Source organism: Talpa europaea, assembly GCF_964194135.1.
Source record: "Talpa europaea genome assembly, chromosome: 1".
Taxonomy (NCBI): Eukaryota; Metazoa; Chordata; class Mammalia; order Eulipotyphla; family Talpidae; genus Talpa; species Talpa europaea.
The window spans coordinates 114,692,013-114,708,243 of NC_140073.1; positions in this window are offsets into that span (position 1 = coordinate 114,692,013).

The following is a 16,231-nucleotide window of genomic DNA, read 5'->3' on the forward strand; positions in this document are numbered from 1 at the left end:
TCTTTGACCAGATTAGGACAGAATTTGTTCCTATTTTTAAGAGGCAAAACTGACTGTGCTTTTAAAGAGCAAAACTGAAAATTGTTAAAATTTTTAGGTTGGAAATACCTGAGTGGTGCATCCATAGGCAAGTCAACCTCTTGATTGTTATCCTCAAATATAAATCAGGGCCACATTGTCTCCCTGGTGGGTCATGAAGATGTAGCCTACTTAGGACCCGGTAAGACAAATATATTAACATTATTTTTTGAAACTAGAAAATGCTAATGAATTGTCCACTCTTTTTTTTTTTAAGATTTATTTATTTATGCATACAAGAACTGGGGTACAGGCCAGAGGTGTGGAGGGTGAGAGGATTCACCAGAGACAGAGCAGGGAACAGAGCAGGCAGACTGACTGAAATACACTGCTGAGGGGAGCAGCGGGCGAGTCAGGAGAGATCTGCTGTGCTATGTGGGTATCTCTCTGGCCGGGGATCGAACTTGTGCTGCAGAGGCTGCAGATAGCCTCATAGGTTGCTTCTTAACCTCTTGTGCCACCAGGGAAGCCCTGAAGTGTCCATTTTTATTGACCAAATGCTGTGTAGACATGTGTTGCAACAGAAACTTTGTTGTTGCTTTGCAGCAGGAAATCAGTGAGGGACACAACAGTTGTGGAGCAGGTTTGCAAGACAAGACTCTGCTACTTGAGCAGAAGTTCTTGTGCCATTTATTGAAAGCATACAGGCTAGTAAAAGCTGATCCTGCGACAGTGGTATGAGGAATAAGGTCCAGAGTGTGGGATTGGAATGGGGGACAAGGTTTACAAGGAACAGAGAAGGGGACATCGTGACCATGCGTCAGCTCTTGCGTCAGCAGAGTATTTGATGTTATAACAGGCAGAGTTATCCGAGACCACCACATAATCAGGTCAACAACGGCCCAGGCATTCCCAGATCTGCCTCGTGATAGGGGCTGTACTCCGTAGGTAGTCAAGGAATGCTCCACTGTGATTTGCAGATAGCAAATAAGTCCCAGTTGCCCACGAGTGGCCAGCTAAGAGCCACTGCATAGGAACCCACAGGGATGTTTGCTCCAAGTTCTAGTATCTATTAGCAGGATTAGCAGTAGAATTATTCTGGTTTGGTAATGGAAGTTGCTTCCCCTGCCATCTCCTCCTTTCCATGCTTCTCTTTCAACTCCTTGCCCTTTTATTTTCTTTCCTCTTTTTGTGTTTCTCCTTTCTTTTATCAGACCTTGATTTTTCTCTCTTATATGTAATTCCCTGCTTGTGTCTGTTTATTCTTCTCTTTCTCTTCTGCAGTTTTGTTTCCCTACCTGCCTCCTTGACTTACTTCCCTTTTGTTATTGTCTCAACAATATAATGCTGCATTTCCAAATTGCCTTTATTCAGAGGAATGTCAATATGAATTTAACTTGTAGCAATAGACTAATAGTAATAAAAGAAGTTTTATTAAAAGCTATCATTTCTTGATAGCTACTGTGGACCAATGCATTATCTATACTCACATTTAATCCTTACAACTGCATTTTGGAGTAGGTGTTTTGATCCCCGTTTTACGGAATAGGAATTTGAAAACCAGAAGTTGAATAACTGAAATCAAAAATGGTATGTGGCAATGTCAAGTTTCAAAATCCAAGGTGAGGGCCTCCCCGGTGGCGCAGCGGTTGAGCGCTGGGTTGCGAAGCTGCCCGCAGCCTCTGCAGTGCCGGATCGATCCCCGGCTGCTCCCCGGCCACGTCCTGGCCACCGGAGGAGGGTCCCACATGGCGCGCAGACCTCTCCTGCCGCCCGCTGCTCCCCTCAGCAGTGTACTTCGGTCCTTCTGCCTGTTCTGCTCCCCGCCCTGGCTCTGGTGAATTCTCTCACCCTCCCTCACTTCTGACTGTACCCAGTGCTTATATAAATAAATAAAATAAAAATAAATAAATAAATAAATAAATAAATAAATAAATAAATAAATCTTTAAAAAAAAATCCAAGGTGAATTTCAAAATTTGTGATGCTTTGGTCCTATTTTATAGCCCAAAGGTATTAGTTTCTTAACAGTTGAGTCCTCTGATAGTGTCTTAGATGCCAAGACTAACATTTAGGAATATCAATAAGGAATCAGGGATAGTGAATCTTGTATTGTCTGTTATCCTAGCAGTATGTGGAGGGGCGTTGGGGGGAGAGAGTGGAGCTGAATTATATGTCCACATCTGAATGGCTGGTTTTTGTAAGCAATTATTTATAATCAGCACAAGTTGCTGCTGAAAGCCATTCCATCAGACCCTTCCACAAGATTCTCCTTTTGGAGTTTAATGGGAACTAATTATGTGTTATTAAGTCCAAGAGCTATTTCATATACAGAGGCTGCAGTGGTAAACCTCACGTGTCAGGAGCAATTAGTGGCGTTTGGCATGCTGCCTTCAATATGCTCGACTGTGGACAAGCCCTACCAGGAGAGACAGGTTTAAATAACCACCCCGGTGCCATCTGAGCAGTGCATTTCAAAGGAAGAAATTCAGGATATTCTTCTAACTAGTATTCTGGAGATAACATAAACATGAGCATTAGTTAATTCTGAAAGTTTTCAGATTTTTGAGTGCCTGGAAAGAGCGGGAGACACAAGGTAGATGATGAAGTTATGTCGTGTGGTCTTTGAGCTGATTGTGTGGGCTCTGCTCCTGGGAGGGTACAATAACTAGCCACTGTGGGCCCACAGAACCTGGCATAGCAGAACCAAATGCCAGGAAGTTAAAAATAGGTTTATAGCAGGTTGCTTTGGGTTAATGGGAGGTATATTATGCACCTTTTTTAAAAATGAAAAATGTGGAATTGGCTAATTGGAGTTTGATATCTTTGTTTCTAAAATATATCATAAGTACATATCTTTATGCTACTTTATAGAGAAAAATACAGAAATGAAAATGTGTTTTTTCTTCTGGGAATGCAGTGCCATGTTGCAGAAGCGTCTTTAGCTGAGTGGTATGCACAGCCTGGCTCTGTGACTCGTGGTTCTGCTTATTGTTGCGGACATTAGGATTATCTCCTGTCAATTTTGGATTTTTAGCATGTTGCTGAGACACAACTGCAGTAACAGGAGGTTGCTGGAGTGTGGCTGAGCAGTAAAAGCATATGGAAAAAAAGCGCTCATGGGATGACTGGGCTGTGTCCATTAAGCAGGGCTCTGCCCCAGAATGCTGCTCCACTGTGGGCTTAGCTTGGAGGTAATTGACTCTTCAGCCCACAGAGGCTGCCCAAAGACTTTGTAGCAAAAGGCCTCTTTGCTTCCCCCCTCCATTATGAGGCTTTACTATTTCAACTGGACTATTCATATCGACTGTAAAATATAACCTCTATCGGTCTATGGAAGTCCCAGTTCTGCATAGCTTCACGATGGCTCCTTAGCAAATGCTGAGAGAGCGAGAGAGAGACACACACACACACACACACAGATATACATGCAAAACTGAATAAAAATAAAGACTTTGAGGGGCATTGGTTACATTTGGGTGGGTATGAGCTGTCACCTGTTTCACTATAGGATGGAAACACCTAATAAACACATACCATTGCTTGAATATGCATTATAAGAAGTGAATATAGAGCCCTTTCATAAGGGGTGTGTTGTTATTGTGTGAAGTAGAAGGAAAGAACTCTGTGAGGTATATGAAGCTATTAACATGATTTGGCTGTGGGGGGAGGAGATGTATGTTGAACTCCAAAGAGATCATTTAGTCCTAAACCTGTTTCTTGGGTGTGTGTATATGTGATACATTTTTCATTTGTCTTCTCCAGGTATAACGAACTTCTAAATATTGCCATAATGATATTAGCTGATTCTTGGTTGAAGGATAAAAGAAAGCCCCGCCCATTAGTCAACAGCAGTCTTTTCTTCCAGCCAAAGCAAATGTGTCGCTTTGACTAGTGTTTGCAAATGTGCGGCTTTGACTAGTGACCAATACTCACAGGATAATTGATTCAACCAGTCATGTTTTTTGGGGATGGGAAGGGACATAAGAAGGAGCAAGCTTTAGATACTTTCACTTGGGAGAAAAGATATATAAATGAATGGTTTTGTTCTCCTGAGTCCAGAGCTGTATTGTCAAGGATACTTCACACATACAATGTTGAAATTGTCCTCATGGGGGTAAATGACCATGGAGCTCTGTGTTTGAAGCAGCAGATACTCTAGCTCTCATGTTCTCAGTGACATAGTAGGCTTTGCTGTCTCTTTTTCTATGGTATACAATGGCACTGGAGGGAAAGGAGAGAAGACATCTGTCAAAGAATTTACCCCATGGATACTGTAACCAGTGATGGCTTGCAGTTTGTCCCGATCTAACTCCAAAAAGTTCTAGATTTTGTTCGGGAGCTACTCTAGGTGACAGATTTCCCAGGTAATCACCCTGGCTTCCAGAAGTTGAGGCTGGTGATGCCATTTTAATCTCTTCTCCATCCATCCATTTAAAATCCATAGATGTTTAAGAACCTTCTAAATCCTTTGTAGAGATTCATATATTGCAAACAAAGGTAATGATATTAGCTGAAAAACATTCTTGATATGCATGAAAATTAATTACAATTCCTCCTAACATTGCAAAACTAAATATTATGGAAAGTAGTATGGAAGGATGAAATTGACATAGAACTTTCCTCAAGAAAAGAAAAATTACTCATCCTATTGTCCAGAAATAGATGACATTTGGTATTAAATACCAATTTCCTTTTCTAGGATTTATATTCCTATAAATCATTTATTGTACTTTTTTAAAAAATAAAAACAGACAGGAGCTACTTTATATACCCCTCTCTCTCTTTACCCCCTGCTCCAGCAAGCAATTGAACCACTTTTTCATATTGGTGACTATGTGTTTACATTATCGTTTTTTTAGAATGGTAATGCAGTCATCATATAGAATAACTGCAGAACTCTGCTGGACACGTAGAATGTGTTCTGAGTTTTTGCTGTGATAAACAATATTGTGATAAATATCTTTGTATATATGATTGAGCACTCACTTGATTATACACTTAAGATAAACTCTTATATGTAGAATTATTAGATCAAAGAAAAACATGTTGAAAGCTTACAAAACTTGTTACTAACTTATTCTGATTCTTTATCAATCTGTTATGTGAAACGTGGTCTTTCACTGTTTGAAATTATACATTTGTTTTTCACAATGAGCATTTCCTTATTGTGTTGACTATGAATTTTGTGATAAATTAGCTAGTTCCTGTTCTCCCATTTTCTATGGATTATTCCTAATTTGGCTTATTTTGTGAGAGTACTTAATGTCTTAGGGACATGAATTTCTTCTCTGCCTTGTAGATATTTGCTCCACTTGATTGGAACTTTGGGATTTAGTGAAAGGTAACATTAATCTAGGGGAAGTAGCATGTTTTTCAATATTGAGTCTTGCTATTTGAGAATAATGCATTAAACACCTCTGATTGGAGGAAATGATGAAACAAGGCACAGAGTGACGTTTTTCAGTTTATTGCACTGCCTCCCGGTAGATATGTTACTAAATCATTTGAGAAAACCAAGTAACTGAAGTGTTTTCACCAACTAAGTGATTATATTCCATCTGGTTGGTTTTTAAAGTGTTTTTTTTTTTTTTAAAGATTTATTTATCTATGCATACAAGAGCTGGGGTACAGGCCAGAGATGGGGGTGTGTGTGAGAGAATCTACCAGAAACAGAGTGGGGAACGGAACAGGCAGACTAGCTGAAAAACACTGCTGAGAGGAGCAGCGGGCAAGACAGGAGAGGTCTGCTTCGCCATGTGTGTTGCTCCCTGGCCAGCTGGGGATTGAACTTGTGCTGCAGAGGCTGCGGATCGCTTCATAGTGTGGTGCTTAACCCCTTGTGCCACCAGGGAGGCCCAAAAGTGGTCTTTTTAATGATTTTTAGCACATTCACCTATTGTTGTTCCCTTTTAAAGCCAGTCTCTTTGGCTCTTAGAAATGCTGTGTTTGCTTGAGTCCCTGTGGCTTTGGGACTCTGACAATTTTATGATTATGCAAATGTTATTGAGCTCATCTTGATGGATGTTCCTGCGCCTTTAACTGTCACAGGGCTGGCTAGTGTGACCTTCACATCAGGCTGCATAAAACATGCTTGCCAGGTCCTAGGACAATTTGGAGCGGTTGCCTGGGCAACCTCACTTGCTTCTCATCAAATACCCAAAGGATAACCCAAGTCCCAGTGGGAAGGCCGTATCCAAAGGGAGGAACTCTGTCCTTAGCATAGCAGAAGTACATTTGTTGATTTTAGGACCTCTTACTGACCTTGGAGGGAGGTGAGGTTATGCTGTGTTCAGATAAGGAACTAGAAAAGGGAGAAAATGAAGGAAAAGGTAATCAAGAGAGCAGGAAGAGAAGAGAGGTGGGAAGGGGCTGCATTAAAATACATGGTGGAAATAGGGGCCTCCCTGGTGGCGCATCAGGTTAAGCACTGTGCTGTGAAGCTGTCAGCAGCCTCTGCAGCATGGGTTCAATTCCCAGCTGGCCCGGGAGCTACCCACATGGCGTGGCAGATCTCTCCTGCCTCTCCTGCTGCTCCCCTCAGCAGTGTCTTCAGTCCGTCTACCTGTTCTGCTCCCCGCTCTCCCTGGTGAATCCCCTCACCCTCCTGCACCTCTGACTGTACCCCAGTTCTTGTATAAAAATAAATAAATCTTTAAAAAAAACATGGTGGAAATAAAAATAATAAAAGTGAGCAAATCCTTCATACATAAGAAAACACAGTAGTGCAGAGTGAGCAAAAATGTACTGAGAATGAAGGCAGAACAATCATGTTTAGAAAAATTCCACAGCCAATAAATGAATATATGAGGAGGCAAAAAGAATAGTGGAGACTTCTGAGAAATATACAATATGAAATATTTTTTCCTCTGAAATAGATTTGTCTCTGTAATAGATTTGATCCACTCTGCTTTAAGGAACTAAATTTGTTTTCTTCCTGTATTTTCCGTCATGGCAGGAGCAAATCACAAGTGATTTTTCTGGAAAAAGAATGATGCCCCTAAAAATCGTAGGACACACTTTGACTTATTATCTGATGAATCAGAACTTTTACAGATTTGAAACTAGTTTAGTTGAAGTCAGGGGTGTGTGTGTGTGTGTGTGTGTGTGTGTGTGTGTGTGTGTGAGAGAGAGAGAGAGAGAGAGAGAGAGAGAGAGAGAGAGAGAGAGAGAGAGAGAGAGAACACAGTGACCTGGGATGTTTGTTTTGCCTGGTGGCAGTGTTGTAGTTGCTCGAGTAAGCAGGATGCTCTTTGGCCAGCAAGGTATTGCATGACTCTGGATGAAAGCTTCTCTGAGGATGTCAGTGAGATGACCATTTTCTCCACTTAGATCCCTCAGGCAGGTGCTTAATTCACCCCATTGATTTTTTAAAAATCTATGACTGAAATACCCAGAACTGCTTTTAATACCCTTCCTTTTTGCAGATCTCAAAGCAGAGACAGGGGAGATGCAATTTTACTGTTGTCTGGCACACCCAGCGCTTGATAAAATGTGCTCTCCAAGGTAGTCATTCAAAAACGTTGGACAATGATGATATTGTCCAGATTTCAAACTCCTTGAAAGCTTAGGCTCTACTCAGATGTTTCCTAGAGATTACATCTGTCATTCTAGATAATCATGCTTTCAGTCAGAGTCCTGGCAGGTCAGGGATGCCTCATCTTCAAGGTTTATCTGAGGAGCATTTTAATGAAGGAATTATTTAACGAGGTGAAGACAGGTTCAGGAAACCCTCAGGCAAAGACAAAGCAGTCCAGAGCTGGCAATAGTGGGAACCATGACATCTTCAGAGAAGGAGCAAGAGAGGAAGCAGTTCCAGGGACCCTGTGAGAGCTCTGGCTGTGGGGGGCCAGAGGGGGCCAGACAGCTAGGACAGGCACAGGCAAGGAGGATGGGGGTGAATGTGAATACCTCATTAGACACAGCTATCTGGAAGCCAGAGTGAGGGCCCCTGGTTGGTGTGTTTTCTAGAGGTCAGCTTCCAGGAGCTCAGAGAAGATTGGATAATGCATCCAGGTGGGATTGGGGTGGGGGGTAAATGAGGTGGGGGGTGCAAGTGGAGAATAACCAGTGAGTGTACAAATACCCTTCTGCATTTTAAGAATCTCCTTGCCCTTTGGGACCATAGGCATTTGGGGGAGAAGTTATAGAAGAGTGCCTTTTACAGGAGCTGAGCAGAACAGGGACACCCCTGAGTCTTATATTTCCCCAGTTCTTTCCTCCGCGGTTTGTGCTCCGCTAAGTCTAGTGCATATTTTGCAATTTTTGTTTTTACATGTGTTTCTCCTCCTCTAGATTTCAGGTCCTTTAGACTATGAACTTCCTTTTATAGGTCTTGGTCTCTCCAGCATCTCGCCTGGTGGCTGGTTTGTAGTGGGAACTTATATCTTGAGTAAATGACAGGTTGATTGACTCTTTCCAGCCTCTTTCTGGATCAACTTGACTTCCATAGTGTATCTTCATAATGAAACAATTCATCCTCTCCCTCCAGAACTGGGTCCTCTGCATTATTATTTTTCAATGAAAATTAGGAGGGATCATGAATCTCATTCCTTATAGCTAAAGCTCTGACACTGTCAGTGACCTTGTAGAGACATTTCTGCTCTCATTATTAGACATAAAATAATGGTTTCAGTGAGCTCCCCCTCTCCAGCCAAACTCTTACTGCTCCTTACCTGGACAAGGATCAGCTTAGTGGTGCTGAGCCAAAAAACAGGTATAAAGAGAAAAGGGTGAGAGGTAATCTATTATAGAGTAAGTTAATAATGACTTTTGCCCTAACAGTGTTTGTGAGATTAGGAAGAATTGACCTCCATGTATCAGGACTGCTTATAAAATTATAGAAACCCAAACAGTGTGACCAGCACTGGGACAGATCAGTTGGCCCGCAGCTAGCAGAAAGATTCTATATTACTGTGTTCTGCTAGGGTTGCCATAACAGAATACCACAGACTGGCTGACAAACTACAGAAATTAATTTTCTCTCTGTTCTGGAGCTTGGAAGCTCAAGATCAATCTTTTGTGTGCCTAATATAATAAACCCCATCACCTGGATTCAAAACAATCAATTCAATTCTTTCGTCTTTCGTGTGCCTGATATATAAATCCTGTCGTCCAGATTCGAAAATGATCGATTTAAGATCAGTCTTGTTTCATCTGTACCTCTTTTCCCTCCATTCCCACAAGTTATATTGAAACAAATCTCAGGCTTTGGATAATATCAGTAAGACTTCTTTGGATGAACAAAATTCTTAATTTTAATATAGTCCAATTTGTCATCCTTTCTTTAACATTAAATTTTTTGTCTTAAGGAATCTTCTCTTAAGGTTGAAAGTCTTAAAAAAAATAGGAAATCACAGTCTTAAGGCTGTCTTTGTGATATTTAAGACTTTGATCCTTTTGCAGTTCATTTATATATATATATATATATATATATATATATATATCTCATGAGGGATTTGTTTCCACCTTTTCTTCAAGGGATAATCATTGATTCTCAGCTCCATTTAATGAATAGTTATTACTTTTCTTATAGATCCAGTGTACACTAAAGTTCTAAGTGCTGGGAAGGTTGGCTTCTCCTTTGCTCCAGATGATCACCTTCTTGCTGTGTCCTCACATGCCTTGTCTCTGTCCATGACTCTCCAGATATCTCCTTCTCTTCTCAAGAACACGAGTCCTATGGGATTCAGGCCCCCCTCTCATGACCTTCTTTAGCCCTACTTATCTCTTTAAAGGCATTATGACTGACAACAGTCACATTGGATGTTAGGGCTTCAGCATCTGGATTTTGGAGGAACATAATTCCGTCCTTAACACATGTCTGTGCACATGTTTAGAATGCTGGCATGATCTTCAGTATACAGAGTGGGAGCTGATTGGGTAGGACCACTTCTGCAACTAACTGTAAGGGAGGTTGGTGGCTGAAATTGGGGGACAGAATAAGTAAGCAGTTTCTTTTTTAAAGGCTTAATCTTATGAGAACTTGATTTGTCCTTATTTGTAACTTAAATTTGGTAACTTCTTACCATATAAAAATGCTTAGATCTTTCTGATCCTTTAGGCAAGGATTTCTCAATTATTAATGGCTGATGTTCTGGCACTATCGACATTTCTCTCTGAATAATTCTTTGTTGTAGAGGCTGTCCTTTGGATTGCCAGGTATATGGCAGAAACCCTGACTTTTACTCACCAGATGCCAGTGGCAACCCTGGTGTTGTGACTACCTAAATGTTTCCAGATATGCATTGTCAGATGTCTCTCCGAGGGGCAGAATTGCCCCCAGTGTAGAACCTTATTCTTGCATGAAGTTCCCTTTATAACCAAGTTTCTCCAACTACCATCATCCTCCTTTTCCTTTCATCCCATCTTCACCAAATTTCCCTCTGGATTGGTCCTACCCCTTGTCTCATTCTCCATACCACTCAATCAATTCTGAGTCAAGCTGCTGATACGGCTTATTATGAAAATACTCGCAGGGGACAAAGTGACTTCCTAGAAGCCAAATTCAATGAATGCCCATGTCTTAGTTCTGTAATTTTCTGCAGCTTTTGAAACTTGAGGCCTCATTTTATGGCATCCACCCTTGGGTCACCTCCTATACCCTTGTTTCCCTCAGATCCTCTCTCTCCTATATTTTCTAAATATAGGGAGTGCTCTCTGTGTAAGCCTCTGCTGTTTTGCTTTTTCTCAATTCTCATCCCTTCTGATGTCTTTTCTGGACACTAAATATAGTTTCTGTCTCTCAGCTGAACTCTAAGCTTACGTGTCCTTTTGCCTTTTGAATATCTCCACTTAATCTTCTATGTGATGCATTAAACTCAATATATCTTAAAATATTCAAAAGCAAACTTCTTTACATCAGTGGTAATCTGAATGTTGTTGGTTGCATACCAAATTAATGAAAAATTTTGGGACTCGTTACATCCAAAATATGACGTTTATTAATAAATTTTGTTTTGGGCCTCCCCGGTGGCACAGCGGTTGAGCACTGGGTTGCAAAGGTGCCCGCAGCCTCTGCAGTGCCGGTTTGATCCCCGGCTGCTCCCCGGCCACCAGAGGAGGGTCCCACATGGCGCGCAGACCTCTCCTGCCGCCCGCTGCTCCCCTCAGCAGTGTACTTTGGTCCTTCTGCCTTGCTCTGCTACCCGCTCTGGCTCGGTGAATTCTCTCACCCTCCCGCACTTCTGACTGTACCCAGTGCTTGTATAAATAAATAAATTAATCTTTAAAAAAAATTTTGTTTTGTACTATAAAACACGTGAAATAAAAATTTTACAGAGATTAATATTTAAAAATTTAACAGTAAAAGTCTTGTTTTCAAAAATAGTAATAGTTTAATATGCATCATTTAAAAGAATCCAGAATTAATATTGTTATACAGCAAACTATGTACAGTTTTTTTTTGTTATTGATTTTAATGTTGTCTTAGTTGACAAAGATATCCTGCAAACATGTGGATTTAAATGGGGAAACTATATTGTTGACTCTGCATATGAAATCCTATTTCTGAAGCAGACTAGTGGTTGCCACATGTGTGGGAGAAGCAACTTATTGTTTTATGAATATAAAGTTCAGTTTTGCAACATAGAAAGATTTCTGCAGGTGTATGGTGTATGGTGGTGACGATGATTGTATAGCAGTGTGAATATACTTAATGCCACTTAATTGTATATTTGAAATGGTTTAGGTAGAAAATTTATGTATTTTGCCACAATTAAGAACAATAATTTAAAAATGCTTAACTGTTTAGCAGTGTAGCAGGGTGTAAAATCAACACACACAAATTAATTATCTTCCTACATACAATCAGTGAAATAAAAGAGGAAGAAATTTAAAAAATGATCCCATTTACTATTACATCAAAAGCAAATTAAATATATCAATGGTGGTTTTCAAAGAACTGGAGCAAACACTACTGAAATTCAAATGGAATCACAAAAGACACCAATAGCCAAAGTAATCTTTACAAAGGAGAAAAGAATAGAGGTATCACGGTTCTAGACCTCAAGTTATATTATAAAGCCATAATAATTAAATCAGCCTGGTACTAGAACAAAAAAAGACACACAGATCAGTGGTATAGAATTGAGAGCCCAGAAATAAATCCACACATATATGAACAGTTAATCTATTACAAAGGAGGTAAAAACATACAGTGGAACAAAGATAGCCTCTTCAACAAATGGTGTTGGGAAAACTAGACAGCTGCATGCAAAAGAAGGAAAATAGACCATGATCTCACACCATAAACCAGAATCAACTCAAATTGGATCAAAGACTTGAATGTAAAACCTGAAACTGTACAATACATAGAGGAAAACATAAGCAAATATTTCATGACATAAACCTTAGAGATTAGTCCCCAACAGCTAGAAAAACAAAAGAGAACATAAACAGCAGGGACTACACCAAACTAAGAAGCTTATGAATGTCAAAAGACACCATAACTAAAATGAAAAGACACCCAACTGAATTGGAGAAAATATTTACACATCATATGTCTGATAAAGGACTGATGTCAAATATATACAAAGAACTCATAAAACTCTACAAAAACAAAACAAATACTCCAATTTAAAAAATGGGCAAAAGAACTAAACAGACACTTCTCCAAAGAAGACATTCAGATGGCCAACAGGCATATGAAAAAATATTCACAATCACTTATTGTAAGAGAAATGCAAATCAAGACCACAGTGAGCTACCATCTCACACCTGTGTACATGGCCCATATTGAAAAGACCAGAAACAACAAGTGCTGGTGAGGGTGTGAAGAAGAGGGAGCCCTCCTTCACTGCTGGTAGAAATGCAAACTGTTTCAGCCCTTAAGGAAAGCAGTATGGAGGTGTCTCAAAAGATTAAAAATGGATCTGCCATTTGACCCAATAATTCCACTCTTAGGCATCTACCCCCAAATTAAAAACATTAATTCAAAAGGGAAACTTGCACTCCCGTATTGCAGTATTATTTACCACAGCTAAATTACAGAAACAACTGAAATGCTCCAGAGCAGATGAAAGGATCGAGAGGATGTGGATACACAATGGAATATTACTCAGCAATCAAAAAAGATAAACTCATAGCATTTGCAGCAACATGGGTGGATCTTGAAGGAATAATACTAAGTGAAATTAGTCAGAAGGAGAATGATAAATACCAGATGGAGGTGTCACTAATATGTGGAATATAAAGTAACTGAACTAATAGTCAGATAAATACAAGCTTAAAAACTAACCCTTGATAGCTGACAGAGGAACTGAAGTGCCGGGGGGAAAGGGATAGAGAGAGGAATAAGAACAAAGAGGGAAGGAAGACAATGTTCTATGGTGGTAGAATATGGGTGTATTGGTGGCAGGTACACTTTAGTGGTAATATCTGATGGGGGTACCTCATCAGTTAAAAAAAACAAGATTAAAAAAAGTGCTTAACTGAGAACCAGTCACATAGTAGTTACTGAATAAGAGTTGATGTTAATAATTGCTATTATTTCTTACATAATACAGTAATTACTAATTGTTCCCATGGGACCATTATTACTTCTCACACAGGGTCCTAATTTTGGTTCAATAATCAGTTGTTACCTTAACCATGTGACTTACAGTTTCTTGAATTTAGTAGGTACTCAAAAAATAATTATTGAAAACAAAAGAAACAATTATTAAATAAATGATGTGACAACAAAAAATAGTAGTCTTTTTTGCTTTTCTTTACTTGATGGATTCAGTAAATAGCCATGACTTATGATTACATATTTACTATGTTTTGATTTTATACCTTAATTATCCTAATGGCACTCTGCATGGATATGTATTCATGGAAAAAATGTATACTTCCAGGCAGTTACGTGGATATAGCATAGATACACTTTTTACTCTAGAAATTATTGCCACATATTGTATATTGGCTATTTAAAAAGTTTTTTTGTGTGTGACTTTTAAAAAGGTGTCTTATAAAGTTGTGCCATGTCACCATGACAAGAGCGGCTTTAAGATAATTTAAAAGTATATATCTTGTGAAAGTGTGATTAAGCAAGTCTGTTTTTAAGTGAGTTTAAGTGAAAAGTGTGTACCCAGAAAAAAGAAAAGAGGATACTTGGTCTCAGTCTTTCATAGCTAAGCCTCTGTCTTACACTTTTCAATTAACCCATATTATTTGACCTTTCTGGTAACAAAGTACTTGCCTTTATTTCTTTTTTAAATTTGTTTATGATATTTTACCTCATACTTATATTTTATTTTATTTTATTTTTTTTAGATTTTTTAAAAAAAAGATTATTTATTTATACAAGCACTGGGTACAGTCAGAAGTGCGGGAGGGTGAGAGAATTCACCAGAGCCAGAGCGGGGAGCAGAGCAGGCAGAAGGAGTGAAATACACTGCTGAGGGGAGCAGCGGGCGGCAGGAGAGGTCTGCGCGCCATGTGGGACCCTCCTCCGGTGGCCGGGAAGCAGCCAGGGATCGAACTGGCGCTGCAGAGGCTTCGGGCAGCTTTGCAACCCAGTGCTCAATCGCTGCGCCACTGGGGAGGCCCCATACTTATATTTTATTTACTTTTTTTTTAATTGTGGTAACATTGACTTACAAGACTCTATGTGATTCAGAGGTCAGTCAGCTGATGGGGGCACCCATAGTCCACCAGCAAAGTCCCTTGGGCCCCCTTTTGCTTCTCCTCTTCCTCCCCTTCTGGTAGTCTCAATTTTAAAGATTTATTTTTTATTTATTTATGCATCTAAGAACTGGGGTGTAGGCCAGAGTTGGGCAGTATGAGAAGATTCACCAGAGAGAGTGGGGAGCAGAACAGGCAAGACAGGAGAGGTCTGCTGCACCATGTGGGTTATCTCCCTGGCCAAGAATCGAAATCAGGCTGCAGTTGCTGTGGATAGCTTGATAGCGTGAGACTTAACCCCTGCGCCACCAGGGAGACCCTGGAATTCTCAATTTTACAGTCAGAGTTCTAGGGTTTGTATTTGGTTTGGTTTTTTTCTGACCCTCTATTTTGTGTCTCTGTTCCACATGTGTGTGAAGCCATCTTTCTTCACTGGTTCCCGGTTGCCTATCTGAGCAGCCGTGTAGGGCAGCGGGCACCTTCCAGTAAAATATAATCACAGTTCCCACATCTCTCTTGGCGTCACTGATTCCTCCTCCTATTTCCCCCTTTGCGGTGAATCAGCAGATGTGCATGACATCATCCTTTAATTTGGCAGTCTTGGCTGGTGTTAGATGTCAGCGTGCCAGAAGTCAAGCACTGCCAGCCTGCTTCTGCAGTTTTGCTCGTATTTAAATTAGTGGAAATTTTGAATGAGCACAGAATTTGAATCATAGCAATTTGGTTAAAAAAAACAAAAATCAACCTAAGGATCAGATATGTTAGGCCTCCCTTACAACCCAAAATTATGAATCAATGGTTGTTTCCAAAAAAAAAAAAGATTTCATGCCTTCTTGTGGCGCTTTATAAAATGCTACCAATTCATAAAAATGTGAGTAGGATATTGATGCCTTAAATTTTTATCAAAGAAGTGGAAGATGAGCTCACTTAATCACATAAGCCCTGTCTTCACAAGTAAAATCAAAACCCTTTTTTAAATATTAAAAATGAATTTTAAGAATTTTTTACTATATAGCTAGGAAACATACTACACACACACACACACACACACACACACGAAGCCTTCAAAAATGCACTTGTATTTTCTTATTTATACAATTTACAAATTATTTATACAAATTATAAATTTATTTATAAAATTTATTTATAAAATTTATTAAAATGCTATTAAAATTTATAAAATGCTACTGAAAATATATTCCTATATTTCATTGATATATTTATATGTATAATTGATAAGATATGCAAAATTGATTATATATATTAAAATTTATAAACTCTGTACCCCTGTGTAGTTGACTTCCCCGCTTTGTAGGGACTTCTCTACCCTCTTCTTTACATACTCAGAATGTAAGTGGTTCAGGTTGAGAATATCACGTCCACAATTCTTAGAGAGGACCTGTATACCCGACTCCTTGGCATGGGAATGGACAGTATTCAGAGGGGAGAGGGTGGGACTGACTCCTTAAAAGAAAACTGGACAACATCTACCTGATTAAGCTACTAATCTTAATCCAGGGAATGAAATGGTACCTGCGTTACATTATTTCATTAACTTCCATCTCTTACCTGACATTTCTACCTAAAGGTTCCAAAGACACCCTTAA